This window comes from Candoia aspera, chromosome 2 (genome assembly GCF_035149785.1).
Source record: "Candoia aspera isolate rCanAsp1 chromosome 2, rCanAsp1.hap2, whole genome shotgun sequence".
In the NCBI taxonomy this organism is placed as follows: domain Eukaryota; kingdom Metazoa; phylum Chordata; class Lepidosauria; order Squamata; family Boidae; genus Candoia; species Candoia aspera.
This window is the reverse complement of record NC_086154.1, coordinates 186,647,820-186,664,120: the sequence shown is the minus strand read 5'-3', so window position 1 is coordinate 186,664,120 and position 16,301 is coordinate 186,647,820.

The window sequence follows — 16,301 nt, the reverse complement described above, 5'->3', positions numbered from 1 at the left end:
AAGTAAACTAACCGAATCTGTTTGTTGCAGTCTGTCATCTGAAAATTAAGACTGAAGTCACAAAGGAGACTGGGAAATGTTAAACAGGTAACAGAATCTACTGTATTAGTCTGACACTCAGGGTGTATAAAGCAACTCAAGTCACCCTGGGTTAGAGCTTTAGGAAAGGTGCCTGAAAAAGGAACTATAGCTGTGTTGCTACAATGCTGGAAAAAGGGCATCTGAAATTCATAGACAAAATCCATTTATTAAACCAACAGTAATTTTATGAAATTACTGCAACCTTTTTCATGTCAAAAACTCTTTATCAGACAAATTAGAAAAATGTGTGGGGAAGAAAATGGGGTTGCTGTTGGAACCATTTCTACATAACAAGTTACATCAGTGTTTCTCAACCTTGACCACTTTAAGACATGTGGACTTCAACTCCCAGAATTCCCTAGCCAGCATGCTGGAGAATTCTGGGAGTTGAAGTCCACATGTCTTAAAGTTGCCAAGGTTGCGAAACACTGAGTTACAGTATTAGATGGAACAACAGGAATCCTTTAGTGATGCAAACGGAATCATACCATGTATGGAGTAATGTTTGATTGTTGCTGGGCCCTCCAGGAAGAAGCAGCAAAAAAATGGTAAATTTTGGAAAAACAAATTCCAGTCAAAATTCCATATTAATGAAATACCATACTCTTTGGCTGGTAGAAAATGTAATAGAAATCAAGAAATCAGCCCTTATATTATTGTAAGTCCCTCTTCTGGGGGAGATGGGCAGTGCCAAAATTTGATAGATATAGATAGATGATAGATAGATAGATAGATAGATAGATAGATAGATAGATAGATAGATAGATATAGATATTAAAGAAGCTGGATATAATTTGAATTCAACTGATACATTTTAATGGCTTGGATCTAAGAGAAGAAAATTCATAGAAGGAAACTTTCCCATCCCACTATATTACACATCATTAATAATAATACAAGTGGAATTTATGACAATGATAGCACATATAAAATAACTTAAAATCTCATTGGCATGCTACTGAGGAAGGGATATATGGATCTTCTCTAATAAACTGATAGATTTGGTGAGAACTTAATTGCACATCAATTTCTCCTGTAATTATTCTATCTGTAGGTTGCTTGGTCTCGTACACTGCCCCATTCGGAGAAGATGGGCAGTGACAAATTTGATAGATAGATAGATAGATAGATAGATAGATAGATAGATAGATAGATAGATAGATAGATAGATAAATAAAATGTCAGTTGTCAAACAACTGTCAGGACTCCTAACTTTTAGTGATAGTTTCATTTCCACTTCTAGGTGATGCTTTGCAAATATACCTGAGTTTTCTCTCTCTGTGTGTACATGTGTGTGTATTAATTTCCATATTTTATGACCAAATCAAGCTATTTAAAAAAAAATGTATTGCCTGATTTATTGCTGGTAAAATCACTAACAGTGATTGGGCTAAGGCAGTATTTGTTTAACCATAGTATGTAGAATAAAAAGAACTGGCTGGGTTTGAACAACAGAGTAGCCATAAGCTAAGACTTAGGAACTACTGCATAAGTGGATGGATGGAAATAACACGCAGAATCAAATCCAAGTAAGTACATGAAGACTTAGCATGATATCTTAATGCAGCCATCAGACCATCATTAAAAGTAAAGAGAATATTTTAAATGTTTAGATAGCCATAGCCAATATTCCTTCTAATTTCTGACATGCCGTGTGCAGAAAAAATTGTTTTGCGTAGCTTTTCCTAAGCCAAGTATAAATTTGTGTGCCACAGTAGAAGCATATGAGTAAATTGCAAATACATGTAAAAGCAATGTGTTAAAATGTTTACATATTTCTTAAATTATTGAAGCTAGAAAGTATACATGCTGAAAAGTTGTGCCCTGAAGTCATTCTTGATTCCTGGGAACTACCCCCTTTAGTTCTCTTGGCAGCATTTTCAGAAGGGGTTTGCCATTGCCTCCTTCCTAGGGCTGAGAGGGAATGACTGGCCCAAGGCTACCTAGCTGGCTTTGGGCCCAAGGCTGGACTAGAACTCACAGTCCCCAGTTTCTAGCCTGGTGCCTTAGCCACTACACCGAATTGGCTCTACATATGTATGCTTATAGATTATAATAAAAACTTGCTAGTGCTGATAACCAATAATTGAAATCAATATTTTATAAGCATTTAAAATTGTTTCTTTTTTTAATTTTGATATTGTGATGAGAGAAAAAAATTAAAAAGAAAGAAAAACATTTTACAATGAAGCAGGGGTACCTTTGGCCTGGGACGGCACACAGATGGCCCTTTCCCAGCCTTGTGGTTGCAGCTGACCTGCTCCCGAGCAGGCTCTGCTAGAGACCCACCGGTTGAGCCCAGAGCCTCCTGTGCACAAAGGACCTCCCTCCTCCCTCCAAAAACGGTTTAATTAATATATGTTGAGTTTTGGGCTGCCCAAATCATTGTTAACATTGTTAACAATTTTTAAATTAATAATACTTAACGTTTAAGTAAGTTCAGAATACATCCAGAGAAGAGTGAAAGAATGAGGAAAAAATGAAATGAAATGAAATGAAACTCACAGTCTCCTGGTTTCTAGTCTGGTGCCTTAACCACTAGAAGATATAGGTTGAATTATAAATGAAAAGACTAAAAAATATGTCAGAAAATACAGGCAGTCCTTGACCTACGACCATTTGTTCAGCGACCATTCAAAGTTATAACAGCATTGGACAAATAGTGGTTATGACTGATCCTCAGAGTTCTGGCCGCCCCAGCACCCCACAGTCATATGATTGTGATCTGGGCACTTGGCAACCGATTTGGATGGGTTTCAGTGCCCTGTGATCATGTGATCGCCATTTGCAACCTTCCCTGCCGGCTTCCCCAGAAAGTCAACAGGGAAGCCAACAGGGAAGGTTGCATGTTGCTGGGGTATGTCTCCCCCACCCGTGCAACCTCCCCCAGCCCTTTTGCGCTCACACTGCACTGGCCACTCATACACCCTCATGCACCCTCTCTGGCCCACACCTCACCTTTGCGCACAGGAGAGAACAAAAGAGGTGAAAACGGCTTTTTCTGCCAGTCACCTTTCTCTTGAAATGGCAGCTTCAAGTGAGGAACAACAAGGAGAGGAACAATTTCTAGTAAAAACCTTTGAGCCATTTGGGCCAGAGTGTCTGGCAAGACTTAGACTATAGTCTTGTCAGTTCCCAGCTGAGCGAGCGTCTAGCACATCAGCTGTGAGGTGATGCCGTGACATATCACAGTCCTTGATTTATAAGCAAACACGTCTCAACATTTGCTTGTGGCTCATTTATTTAGCAGAGCCATGCGATGCTTTGGATTGGATTCCAAAAAAGTGCTTTGCAGTGTGCAGGGTCATGAGTATACACTGGCTTGAAATGCTTTACCCGGCCACATCCTTTCCTAGGTAAAGTAGAAGCTGCTCTAAAAACGTTGTGCCTCCACATGCTGCAAAGAGTCTTTTTGGAGGGGCTGGAAGGACGATGAGTGGAAGGTGAGGAGCACTGGAAGGAGAGTGACGTGCAGGACCTGTGTTGCAGTGTTAACTGTTGACATAGTGAAATGTCTGGATCGTTGGTAAGTATGATTTATGTAAGCATTACAAGCAGCTCCCACTTTTATTCTTTGCATTATACGTGTGTAGTAACTTTGACAAGCTGGATTTATTGCAAGACAGTATCTTATACAGCATCAGTCACTTATTTATCCTGGTTGTATCCTGCCTTTCCTCCCAGAACTCAAGGCAGTGTACATGGGTTCTCCCCTCATTTTAACCTTGCAACAATCCTAATTAGGTAGGCACAGCAAAGAGGGAGCATCATGGCTAAATCAGAATTTGAACCTGGGCCTCTCACTCCTAATTCTGATTTGTAACCATATTACCACCATGAAGTTGCTCTGCTCTCCCTAAGAAAATACTACATAGAATTGCTGGTACAATGTATGAAGGCATGAATTCTGAGAAACCTTTCTTTCTTTCTTTCTTTCTTTCTTTCTTTCTTTCTTTCTTTCTTTCTTTCTTTCTTTCTTTCTTCTTTCTTTCTCCCGCCTTTATTATTTTTATAAATAACTCAAGGCGGGGAACATACCTAATAGTCCTTCCTCCTCCTATTTTCCCCACAACAACAACCCTGTAAGGTGAGTTGGGCTGAGAGAGAGTGACTGGCCCAAAGTCACCCAGCTGGCTTTCAGGCCTCAGGCGGGACTAGAACTCTCATACCACACCTGATTGGCTCTTGGGCTGAGAGAGAGTGACTGGCCCAGGGTCACCCAGCCGGCTTTCAGGCCTAACGCGGGACTAGAACTCTCAGTCTCCTGGTTTCTAGTCCTGTGCCTTAACCACTAGACCTTCAGTTCAATATTAGGTAAGTTAAGAAGTGCTGTTCCCTGGAATATTCAAGTCCACTGTTCAAGTTCAGAAGAGGGAAACAGAGAGCAGGAAAGGCACAGGCACACAAACACACTCTCACAGTTAACATATTGGCTGACTGATCTTTCCTGGCAGGCAAACAGGCATCTCCCCAAAGGTGTGGCTCGTTCATAGGGGATGGACCTGAAAGCTCAGAAAGTGACTCCGGCAGGATGTTCGGGTGTGTCTTCCTGCCTCAGGAAGAAAATACAATTTTTCTGCACTGCTTGCCAGGATCAGCCTGGGAGTTGTCTCAGTGCAGGCTGTTTTTTGACAAAATTTTAACTCCCAATTCCCAAAATGTCATAGTATACCTGAGCCTTAAAGGCAGCATCCAACAGCACATTAAGAAAAAATACTCCTGTGAGCAGGCTGTTTATCCTTCATTCCTTTTGAAGTCTTTCAAATCTACCAGGTGTGCATGAACATCTTTCTTACTTTTGGCTGACATCGTTATGGAGGTTGCTTGGCTTTGCCAAATAACTTTTGTCACATGCACTCTACAGTCATATCGTTATAGTTAGATTGGAAAGTTTGTTTGTTTTTTGCTGCAAGCACCACCAATGTATTCAGAAAAATGCTGTCTAGGCCTTTAGCAGCTCTGGGCAGCTTACAAAAATAGAATTTTAAAAGTCATTAAAATTTCATTAAACTTAAGAAATATAACCACTAACATAAAACACTAAGCTATTTTTAAAACACCAAGCTATTTTTAGAAGCCTGAGTGAATGCATGGTTTAGTCTCGTCCTAAACCTTGCTTCCACTCTAATAACAGTTTGTTCCATAGTTTGAGGTTCTTGGTCAGAAAAAGCCAAATTAGCTGCTGATGTTAAGTTTAGCTATGATGGTACCCGCAAAAGTCACTCTAGTGATGACTTACAGAGAATGGATGGATGATATCAGAATAGGTGACCTTGTAAGTAGCTTGACCCTAAACTGAGTAAGGATTTATATACTGCTGGGAAACACCTTGAATGAGCTCAGAAGACTACTGACTTCCCACTGGGATTAAGTGGGAACCTTCAAGAGATACCAGTCACCATCTGTGCTGCCATGTTTTAGGCAAGACTGTTGTCAAGGACCATCGAATGAAGAATGTATTATAATAATCCAACTTTGAGGTTACCAGCATATATGTCCCCAGAGCCAAGCATCTGTCTTCACGTAGCGATATAACAGTTTTAGCAGCCAAAGCCGATAAAAGGTCATCTTGCCACTGATATTTTATGGCTGTCTGGTAGGAATGCTGAAGTTACTAGGGACACAAGGCTGCAACCTGATTTGTATGAAAGAGCTCAGTCTCGTCCACAGCACACATATCTCCCAGATCCTGAAATCCACCCCTAGAATCATAAAAAACAAACCCATTCCATCTTACCCCCATATAGCTTCAGCTTGTACTCCCTTATTTTTCATTTGTATGTGCCAGAAATTTAGGAGGTGTCCAAGATGTATTTTGCCACTTAGAGTATGCAGTTATTGCTTTGTTTAAGTCCTGTGTTTGGCTATGAACATGCCCAGGTGTGAAGTATACAAAATAACTGTACAGTATCATAACTGTCTATCTTTATACATGCATATTGAAAAAACACACACATGCCCACCTAATCTTCTTCTTAACAAGCCCCCGCTCTCCCTGGACAGCTTGGACCACATATTATAGCTTCCTAAGAAATTATTTGTCTTTTAGAAATGTACCACCTTACCAACTCTGAGTGTAAAAGGTAAAGGGAATTTCATTGTGTGTTTGTGTGTGTGTGTAAGATGCACAAATGTCACAATCCAACCCTCCTCTCCCCCCCCCCCCAATTATTCAACAAATTTGGGGAGAATGGAAAATAATGTTGACTCTTGTGGCAAAGTTAGTCTTGTAGCATACAATGTGCCTTATGGCAAAGTTAGCCTTGTAAGTCAGAAATCAAAGTGATAGGATAAAATGCATGTGTAGAAAGGCTGTCAGTCTTGAGGCTGATGAAAGACAAAAGCCCCATAATATCTGCTTTCAGGATGCTGCTATTGCTATGCTGATGAAGGTAGGATCTGGCAGGGGTAGAAGCAACATGTCTTTTCCCTAAGGGAAGAAGCCTTTTCCCCCCTTTTTTTGTCTCTTGCTACAACAGCACCTTCCGGCTCAAGATTTTTAAAGGCATTCCAAATTAGCAGAATCTAGTCTCCCTCAGCTGGAAGCTACCCTGTTTTTAATAGTCCAATTAATTTTCAAATAATTTTCAAATAATCGTTTGAAAATCTACCTAAGGGCACTGCAGTTCAGAGGCTCGGGTCCTACAGCAACATGGAAGTATTTAGCACCCGTAAATCAGTCGAGGAATAGGGTTTCAGGGGGTATATGGAAGGAATGGTAGGAAGGAAGCAAAAATTGGAGATCATTAAGTAGGAAGCAAAAGTTGGAGATCTCTAAACAGGAGACTATGACAAAGAGAATAGCAGCATGAGATTTTGTAATTTAAAAAAAAAATTGTAATATTTAGCCAAGCAGTTTAGGAAGTAACTTATCCTATACCCAAATGGTAAGCTATGGGCTCAGTGGAAATGAACAAATAGGCTGCATCTGTACAGGAACAATTCTGGTGTTATCACCTTTCATATCTCGGGTGAGCTTGCTGAATCTCCTAGCTCAAAAAGCAAAGCAAATGTTCCAAATTCCTTGCATACTTTTCACTAAAGAAGTTCCTTTGGCCTGATTATTCTGTTCTAGAAGAGGTGGGAGAGCTGAAAGAGCAGAGAAAATCACCAACTTTATATAGCATCTTGTGTTTGAAGCTTTGAAAACACATTTACACATAGTCAAAAAGAATGTAAGCTGAGATCAAGTTTCAAAAAGGAGCAAGAGAAAGGGAGGACCAGTAAGCATGTTGCCTAGTTGTATGCAAAGCCATCTTTCAGTTGTCATCTGGTGGCTTCTTGACAGCCATGAGCTCTTGGCACTAGACTGGGGATTGTGAAACTGGAAAAGAAAGCAGTCATATATTCTGAAAAACCATTCGTGTAAACTGTGTCTAAGGAATTTCACTTATGAAAGAAGAAAGGGAAGGAACGTTAGAATACCTAGTAAGTAGAACTTCTTATTTGCCATCAGCCTTTGTTTCTTAGGCACACCTTTTGTAACTGATCAAAACCCCTGGCTTAACAAAGCAACAACAATGTAGCAGAGAATGTTGTTTAATGTGTTTTTAGAGGCTCCTCCTACAATTCCTGTTTCAGGGGTGGTGGTATCCACTGTATTATCTGTACAAGCATAATTAATAATATTGTTGGTTCAATGCATCTTGCATATGTCCAATACAGAATTCAGTGACACACCAAGAGAAAATTTAACATATATTGATTCTAATTGCCAGTAATGTATTTTGTGCATTCTGCCACCATATTAAAAATTGTTTGATAGGTAGGAAGTATACAACTTGGATAGAAAAATAGTACAGAAAATTCTTCACCCAAGACTACTGCATTTCTGAATATTAGTTCTATTTCTGAGATGTGCTATGAAGTAGGGCCAACTCATGTTAAATGATTGTCTCTGGGTTTTTTTTTAATATGGCAAAAACATTTAACACTCCCCCCTCAACAATAACTGAAACACCACTATAGGTATAAGTTTTATTCAGAATTCTGCCTCAGATTACTACAATATTGTCTATGCTATTCTTGTATTGATAAAAGAGAGAACCTGAAGCTAACCAGAACTTTTAAAAATTATTGTTGATTTAATTAAGTCAATATAGCAATCATATGCATATACTCAGACTAATTCTTAAACAAGTGCTAGATTGTATATCCATCCTTCACAGATATTGTCAGTATTGTTCAGTGAGTCTCTCTGGAGAGCTGCACATTCTTGCTGATCTGTGCAAGGTGACTTCTCATTCTTCATCTGCTTTAACTATGTGTATCTCTGTAATCATGAGGTCACTTTGTGATTTCCCCAGTGACTTCCATAATGCTTCCCGAAGACTCTTCATTAACGGTCATCTTTTCTTCTCTTATCCCTGCCCAATGGAAGGATGAGCTGCAGATGCCCGTAAAAAAGATCTTTTGGCACCACCATTCCATTCCACCAGACCACTCCTCCCACACTTGGACTGTTTTAGATTCTTTAGCCACTTGGACTTTTTTTATTTTTCACTCTTATTTATATTATTTATTACTGTAATTTTATACTGTATATTTTTTTATTGTATGATTGTTGTTTTAATTGATTATTGTAAACTGCTCAGAGTCCCCCGATGGGAGGAGATGGGCAGGGACAAATTGGATAAATAAATAAATAAAATATGAGTGGGGAGCTACTTCCGGGACCATACAGGCTGGTGTACTGCAAGCAACGCCATTAAAAATGCAGACATAAGGTTTAGATTTCAAAGGTGGTCAAGCCCTGGAACTTAGATCATCATAGAATATTTCAGTTTGCTTATGCAATTACTTACTCAGGAGAATGCAGCACTATGGAACATCCTGGTCACGTTTTCTGTTAACTAAAGCCTCAACAAACCATCAACCAAAAAGGAATCACCCCAAGGCAGAAGCTTTTTTCAGTATTTTTTAACAATCATAACCCATTTTTCACACAACCCTTAGATTGCAGATGTATCAGGCAAGATATTTTATGGGAGAAGCAATGTTACTTAGCCAAGTGGTGGAAGTCATGGCTAGAGAACTACAGACCAGTACTGGACATAGAGTCAATAGAGAGAATCCCCTGGTGAGCGGGCATGGCAGACAGTCTATGTGGCTGACAGTCTATACAGTCATGTTGTCTAACAAAACAAGATGAGGGCAATGAGAAAAATAATCTATCATTATTAGGTCGTTCTTCCTCAACATGTGAGCAAATCAATACCCACTTTGTATCAAGCTTCCAAATGTCTTCATCATTCCAACAGGCTCCTTTTCAGTTCTAGACTAGTAGGTCTGAAAGGGTCACAATTTCATTTTCGGTATCTCTCTAATCTGGTATCTCAGATATGCAGATGATACCACTTTGATGGCTGAAAGCGAAGAGGAACTGAGGAGCCTTATGATGAAGGTGAAAGAAAGAAGTGCAAAATCTGGCTTGCAGCTAAACCTCAAAAAAACCAAGATTATGGCAACCAGCTTGATTGATAACTGGCAAATAGAGGGAGAAAATGTAGAAGCAGTGAAAAACTTTGTATTCCTAGGTGCAAAGATTACTGCAGATGCTGACTGCAGTTAGGAAATCAGAAGACGCTTAATCCTTGGGAGAAGAGCAATGACAAACCTCGATAAAATAGTTAAGAGCAGAGACATCACACTGACAACAAAGGCCCGCATAGTTAAAGCAATGGTGTTCCCTGTAGTAACATATGGCTGCGAGAGCTGGACCATAAGGAAGGCTGAGAGAAGGAAGATAGATGCTTTTGAACTGTGGTGTTGGAGGAAAATTCTGAGAGTGCCTTGGACTGCAAGAAGACCAAACCAGTCCATCCTCCAGGAAATAAAGCCAGACTGCTCACTTGAGGGAATGATATTAAAAGCAAAACTGAAATACTTTGGCCACATAATGAGAAGACAGGACAGCCTGGAGAAGATGTTGATGCTAGGGAGAGTGGAAGGCAAAAGGAAGAGGGGCCGACCAAGGGCAAGATGGATGGATGATATTCTAGAGGTGACGGACTTGTCCCTGGGGGAGCTGGGGGTGTTGACGACCGACAGGAAGCTCTGGCGTGGGCTGGTGCATGAAGTCACGAAGAGTCGGAAGCGACTAAACGAATAAACAACAAACATCTCTGTAATGCTTGGCCAATATAAAACTTTCAGGCTGGCATTTACATTTTCAATACCAAGATGACCTTCATGAGTCCTTTGAATCATATCAGGCCTTATGAGAGTAGAGGAAGCAGTATTTCAGTTTGGCCTTTATTTTTATTTTTTTATATATATATGCCTTGGACTGCAAGAAGACCAAACCAGTCCATCCTCCAGGAAATTAAGCCAGACTGCTCACTTGAGGGAACGATATTAAAGGCCAAACTGAAATACTTTGGCCACATAATGAGAAGACAGGACAGCCTGGAGAAGATGTTGATGCTAGGGAGAGTGGAGGGCAAAAGGAAGAGGGGCCGACCAAGGGCAAGGTGGATGGATGATATTCTAGAGGTGACGGACTTGTCCCTGGGGGAGCTGGGGGTGTTGACGACCGACATTATATATATATAATTTTTATTAAAGATTTTTAAAAAGGAAGATAAAAACTAATGCAAATGAATATAAAGTAAGAAAAAGAAAAGAGAAAGAAATCAAAGAGAAAGCTAAAAGTGCAAGAAAGGAAACAAAGTAAAACAAAAGTAGAAAAGAAAGAAAAAAGATACAAAGAAGTAGCTTCCGATCTTCTTTACAGCAGTTAAAAGTACAGATATAAATTTACCTCTTGCTCTATGGTTACAACCTGACTCTCTTCTTTCTATAACCTATCCTGTCTTTTTGTTCTCTCTTTCTTCACTTTTTCTTTTTTCTTTCTTTGCTCCTTTTACTGTTTATTAGTTTGTGTTAGTTTTTACGTTCTTTGTAAAACTTGTAATAAAACTTTACCATACATTCTTTCACTTGTTCTTCTTCTGTTTCAAATTTCAATAAAAGTTTATACATATTAGCAATTACGTGCTCATCATTTGTACACTATTCTATTTCAAACTCAATCTTACAATGTTCAAAACCATAAATTCTTAAATAACTTATTTTCACAATAAATTAGCCATTTGTGTTTGCCTATTATTTCTCATCAATAAAATGCTTCTAGTTCTGAGATCCACTAGGGTGTTTTCTGGCACAATCTGGGTTTGTATCTATTCTCAATATGGCATGTCTAACGTAATGATTTTTAAAATCCACATTAACTTTAATTTTATCATACCACAAATATCCATGCCACAATATCAGGTCATGTCCTCCTAACTCCAAAAGCCTTCTATTTCTTGCAACACCCTTTAAAGTCTTTTTAAAAGACTAAAAAACTTTTGGCAAGAAGGAGTAAGAAAGTTATTTTGAAAGATAATTTTTTGGTGAAAGTGCTTTTGTACAAATTGGAATTAAAGTAGACAGAAAAATGACAATTCAAGGGAGTATACCTACATTTCTGAAAGACATAGATCCTTTTCACGAATAGACATGATTTGGATTTCAAAGAACTTGGCTACTAAGGTTTCTAAAGTAGAGATATTACCAAAGACTTTTTCGGATCATAATCGTGTGAGTTTGGTTTATAAAAGAAAATCTAGTTCTTTTAGATGGAGATTAAATGAAATGTTGCTACAGAAAGAAGCAATAGTGGAGGATTGTAAAAAGAAATCAAAAGATTTTTTTTTAAATAATTTAGGTAAAGGCACTGATTTAAGAATGGTCTGGGATGCAAATAAAGCTTTTATTAGACGTTATTTTATACAACATAAGAGTGAACTTAAAAAGAAGAGTCAAGAAAAAACATAAGCTATTTTCTATGAAATAAAGTGAAAACAAGAAGAATTAAAGAAATGTCCAGAGAAGATAAGTATTTCTCAACCAGTTAAGCTTTTACAATGACAATTATCTATGTTATGAGTAAGAGAAATGGAAATAAAAATTAATTATGTAAAGGAAGAAAATTTTGAGTTTGCAGATAAACCAGGGAAGTGACTAGCATATAAATTACGAAAATAAAAAGAAAAGGAAATGATATTGAAATTGAAATTGAAATTGCAAGAGGGAGGTACTGTACTAATGGACAATGTGGCCATACAAAAAACATTTCATCAATGTTATTCCAATTTGTAAAAAGGAAGTGACATCTCTCTAGAGAAAATAGCTGAATATCTAAAGAAACAAAATTTACCAAGGATTACAGAGGAATAGAGACAGATTATGATCAGATCTATAACAATAAACTATAAAAAAGATTAAAGTAAGAAAGGTGCCTGAACCATACAGATTATCAGGCTCTTATTACAAATGTTTTGAAGATGAACTTTTACAACCTTTACAAAACATCATGAACTCTATCCTACAGGGAGGAAAGAGGCCACAGAGTTGGAAAGAGGCCAATATAGCATTAATACCTAAAGAGGGAAAAGATTTGACTTTAACAAGAAACTGTAGGCCGATATCATTACTGAATAATGAATACAAGTTATTCATGATTCTAGCTGATAGACTGAAAATAATTTTGCAAGAATTTATTCATGAGGATCAATGTGGGTTTTTACCTAAAAGGACAATGTTAGAAATGTGTTGGACATTTTGGAATATTTGGAGCAACATAATGAAAAACAAGCCACACTGATTTTCTTAGACGCGGAGAAGGCCTTTGACGATTTGAACTGGGCTTTCTTGTTCAAGGTTTTAGAAGATATAAATTTTGGATAGAACTTTATAAAATGGGTAAGATTGATTTACACTTCACAGAAAGTACAAATAATTGTTAATGGGGATCTAACAAAACCCTGCGAGATATAATAAGAAATAAGACAGGGATGCCCACAGTCTTCTCTCTTGTTTATTTTGGTTCTTGAAATACTGAATAGAGATATAAGACAAGATGAGAGAATTGTGGGAGTAAAGATTTAAAAAGAAACTTATAAGTTAAAGGCTTTTGCAGATGACTTGATGTTGGTCCTGGAAGATCCTTTAAAAGGAATTGAAATATTAATGGGCAAATTAAAAGAAGTTGGTGTATTAACAGGTTTCACAATTAATAAAAACAAGATGAAGATGTTAACAAAAAATGAAAATAGAAGATCAAAGAGAATTGATGAATAAAATGGGTTTTAAGATTAAGAAGATAAGATATCTGGGTATCACTGACAAATATGAATTATATGTTATTTCAAAGTAACTACTGTATGTGAAGACATGGAATAAAGTTAAAAAAGGAAGCTGTAGCCTTTAAAGATGACAGTACTGTATAACTTACAGAAACATTTGCAAATACTAAAAATATGGAGTCAAAATGTGAACAGGGGGTTAAATATCATTAAGAGCTTTTGATGGCATCTTGAGTTGTAGCCAAGCAAAGATGTTCCATAGCTCCTTAGGGACTGGGTAACTGGCATACCTCATTGACATGGACAATATGCCCAGCCAGATGATTCTCATTCATAGCTTTATCAACCAGCTAGGATAGGGTCAGCAATTACCAGATCCTTGCCAGGCTTATAAGCCAATTTTGAATGTTAAAACTGCAGCTGGAAGAAAAGTCACTGAAACCTAGGAGGTATCTCAGAAAATTACTACCAGTGGTAGTAACTAAGGGTTTGTGGTCTGTCTTAATGAACACAGGCCTACCATAAATGAAAACACACACACAAACACACACACACACACACACACAAACATACATAAACAATCATGAGCCACAGCCAAAGCTTTCTTCTCAATTTAGGTATATAAGACATAAGAATTAGTAAGAGCCTGAGACATGCACACCACAGGACTCCAAAGTAATTCTAGGTTTTATGGAAGCATCCTCAAAGTCCACTTGGAAGCATCAGTAGATATTTTAATCTCTTGCTTGCTGTTAAAGCACCAGAGAATTGAAGAAGTTTCAGTTAAATACATTAGTGTTTAAAATGTCTGGTTTATGTTGGTATTCCAGTGCCATTATTCTTCTTCATAAAGAGCTTGAAGGGGAGAGGTATATTTGTCAGATATTTAATATGCCTACACACATGAGTAATCAGTTCCAAAAACCTTTGAACTCATTTATTAAACTCTTTCCTTTGAATTCCTTTCTTGAGGAAAAGGCATGTTTGAAATCACCCACACTTGTTTTGGATGGATTTGAATCCCAAGGTCTAGTACTGGAATTTACATAGTTGTTTACTGAATTTCAGACTAGCTATTCTAGTCCTCCTGTAAATATCTATCATGTTCTGCCTTATAGCAGCCACACACCAGAATGTTATCAATAGACACCTTGACACAGGTGTCATCAAATATTTGCTGGATTCTCTTATAAAAGATTTTTAGGGTGGATTTCAGACTGAAGAGGAGCCTGCAGAAGAAGCATCTCCCCAAAACTGTATTAAGTTACATCACCTTGAACTCTTCTGATCTAATGGGACCTGCCAAAATCCAGAAGAGCTGTCCAAAATATTTTCCACCAATCTTTTAATTAAAGATGTCCTCCTAAATTGGCAATGGAAATTGCTGCTTTTTCACATATTCCTTGGGATTCAGGCATTGCTGCTGAGACTCCTCCTTTTAAAAACAAAAAAACCTCTATCACTCAAGTGTACATGTATTCAGGGAATTCTAATACCATTTCTATAATTAAAGTCATTAAGTTGTCTAGTTTCTTCTTCAAATATTCTCTAGTAGAACCTTTCTAAGGAGGGTGTATAGTTGGAAAATACTAAATGCTAGTTCAGTTTTATACACAATTCCCAGTTTGCCCAAACCTTCAAACACATCTAAATATTGCTTCTCGAGCAGGTTATCCTTCATGTTAGAAGCCAAAGTGATTCTTTTAATAAGGCCCAGTTTTATTGTATTTTATGCTATGCTAGATTGTTATGACCTCTGGTTACAACAATAAAACTTATTTACTACACAATATGGGCCTCTCTGACTCTGCCAGATGAAGCTGGAGAACAAAACAATATCTAAATTGTATTTATTACTGACAAATAAAGTTTCACATTTATTACTGACAAATAAAGTCTGAATTCCACATTCCCACATCATGCTGGCTTGGCTGATGAAGCCATGCTGCAGTGGATGACTATGTTGTGTTTACTGCTAAGCCAGTTTTATAGTTCAGAATGATGTGTTAACTGATCCAGTGTATACAATGTAAAAATGCATCATAAGAAAGTATCCTACATGCAGCTCTATTCATAGGTGAAGGAGGGCCAATAACTTAGTCACTTTTCTGCATAAACTATAATCATTAACTTTAGTTCTCTCCAGTTCATTTATTAATGCAGACGGAACATAGAGGAAAGAAAGAGATAGCCCTGCTGATCATTCTTGATAATGAAGGCATTGTGTCCAAAACCACAAAGTGATTTTGACAACAGTCCTTTAAATCCTATGGATGAAAACAAAATACTTGATTTCACTTCAGTGGTTTTTAGCTAAAACAGCATTGTTAACACTTTTTCCTACTGCTGAATAAAGCCTTCATAGAAGATGAAGGCACTTGTAAGCTCAGCTGAGCTTTTCCTTGTCTAAAACCATTACCTATCAGAATCTGTGCTTATTATTATTGTCTAAATATCTTCATGGCACACCCAGTCTTCTATGCAAGGAAGCTGCCAGCTGGTAAAGCTTAAAGCTGTTTAGTCTGCTTATAGCAATTCTTACTGACTGGATATGACTGCAATACATGAAGCAGCATGTTGCAACCCTGAAAGCACCTTTCTAAACACAATGCTGAATATGTTTTACATGCTCCCTTTAATGCTGTCGGTGTGTGACAAAATTTGGGTGTAACTTCATTCAGTCATAGGACCCATAAAAGCCCCCTTTGTTCGCATAGCTTCTATTTTCCAACTTCATGTTTTGTCTGTAGGGATCAGAGATCAGTCCTAAATATTAGATGTGAAGCATCTGGAAGAGATCATAGAAAATGTGTTTGTGGATTACCATACTGATTTATTATATCTGTTTCCATCCTTAATTCCAAGGAGTTCAGCCAGTATAGCAGATAGTCTATTCCTATCCACCTGATATTATTCTTGCCATGGGGAAGGAAGGAAGGAAGGAAGGAAGGAAGGAAGGAAGGAAGGAAGGAAGGAAGGAAGGGAGGGAGGGAGGGAGGGAGGGAGGGAGGGCAAGATTCCCATATTTAACTCTATAATGATTCAGAACAAGCTGGCATCCTGGTTTTTAGCTGGTATTTACAACTAACA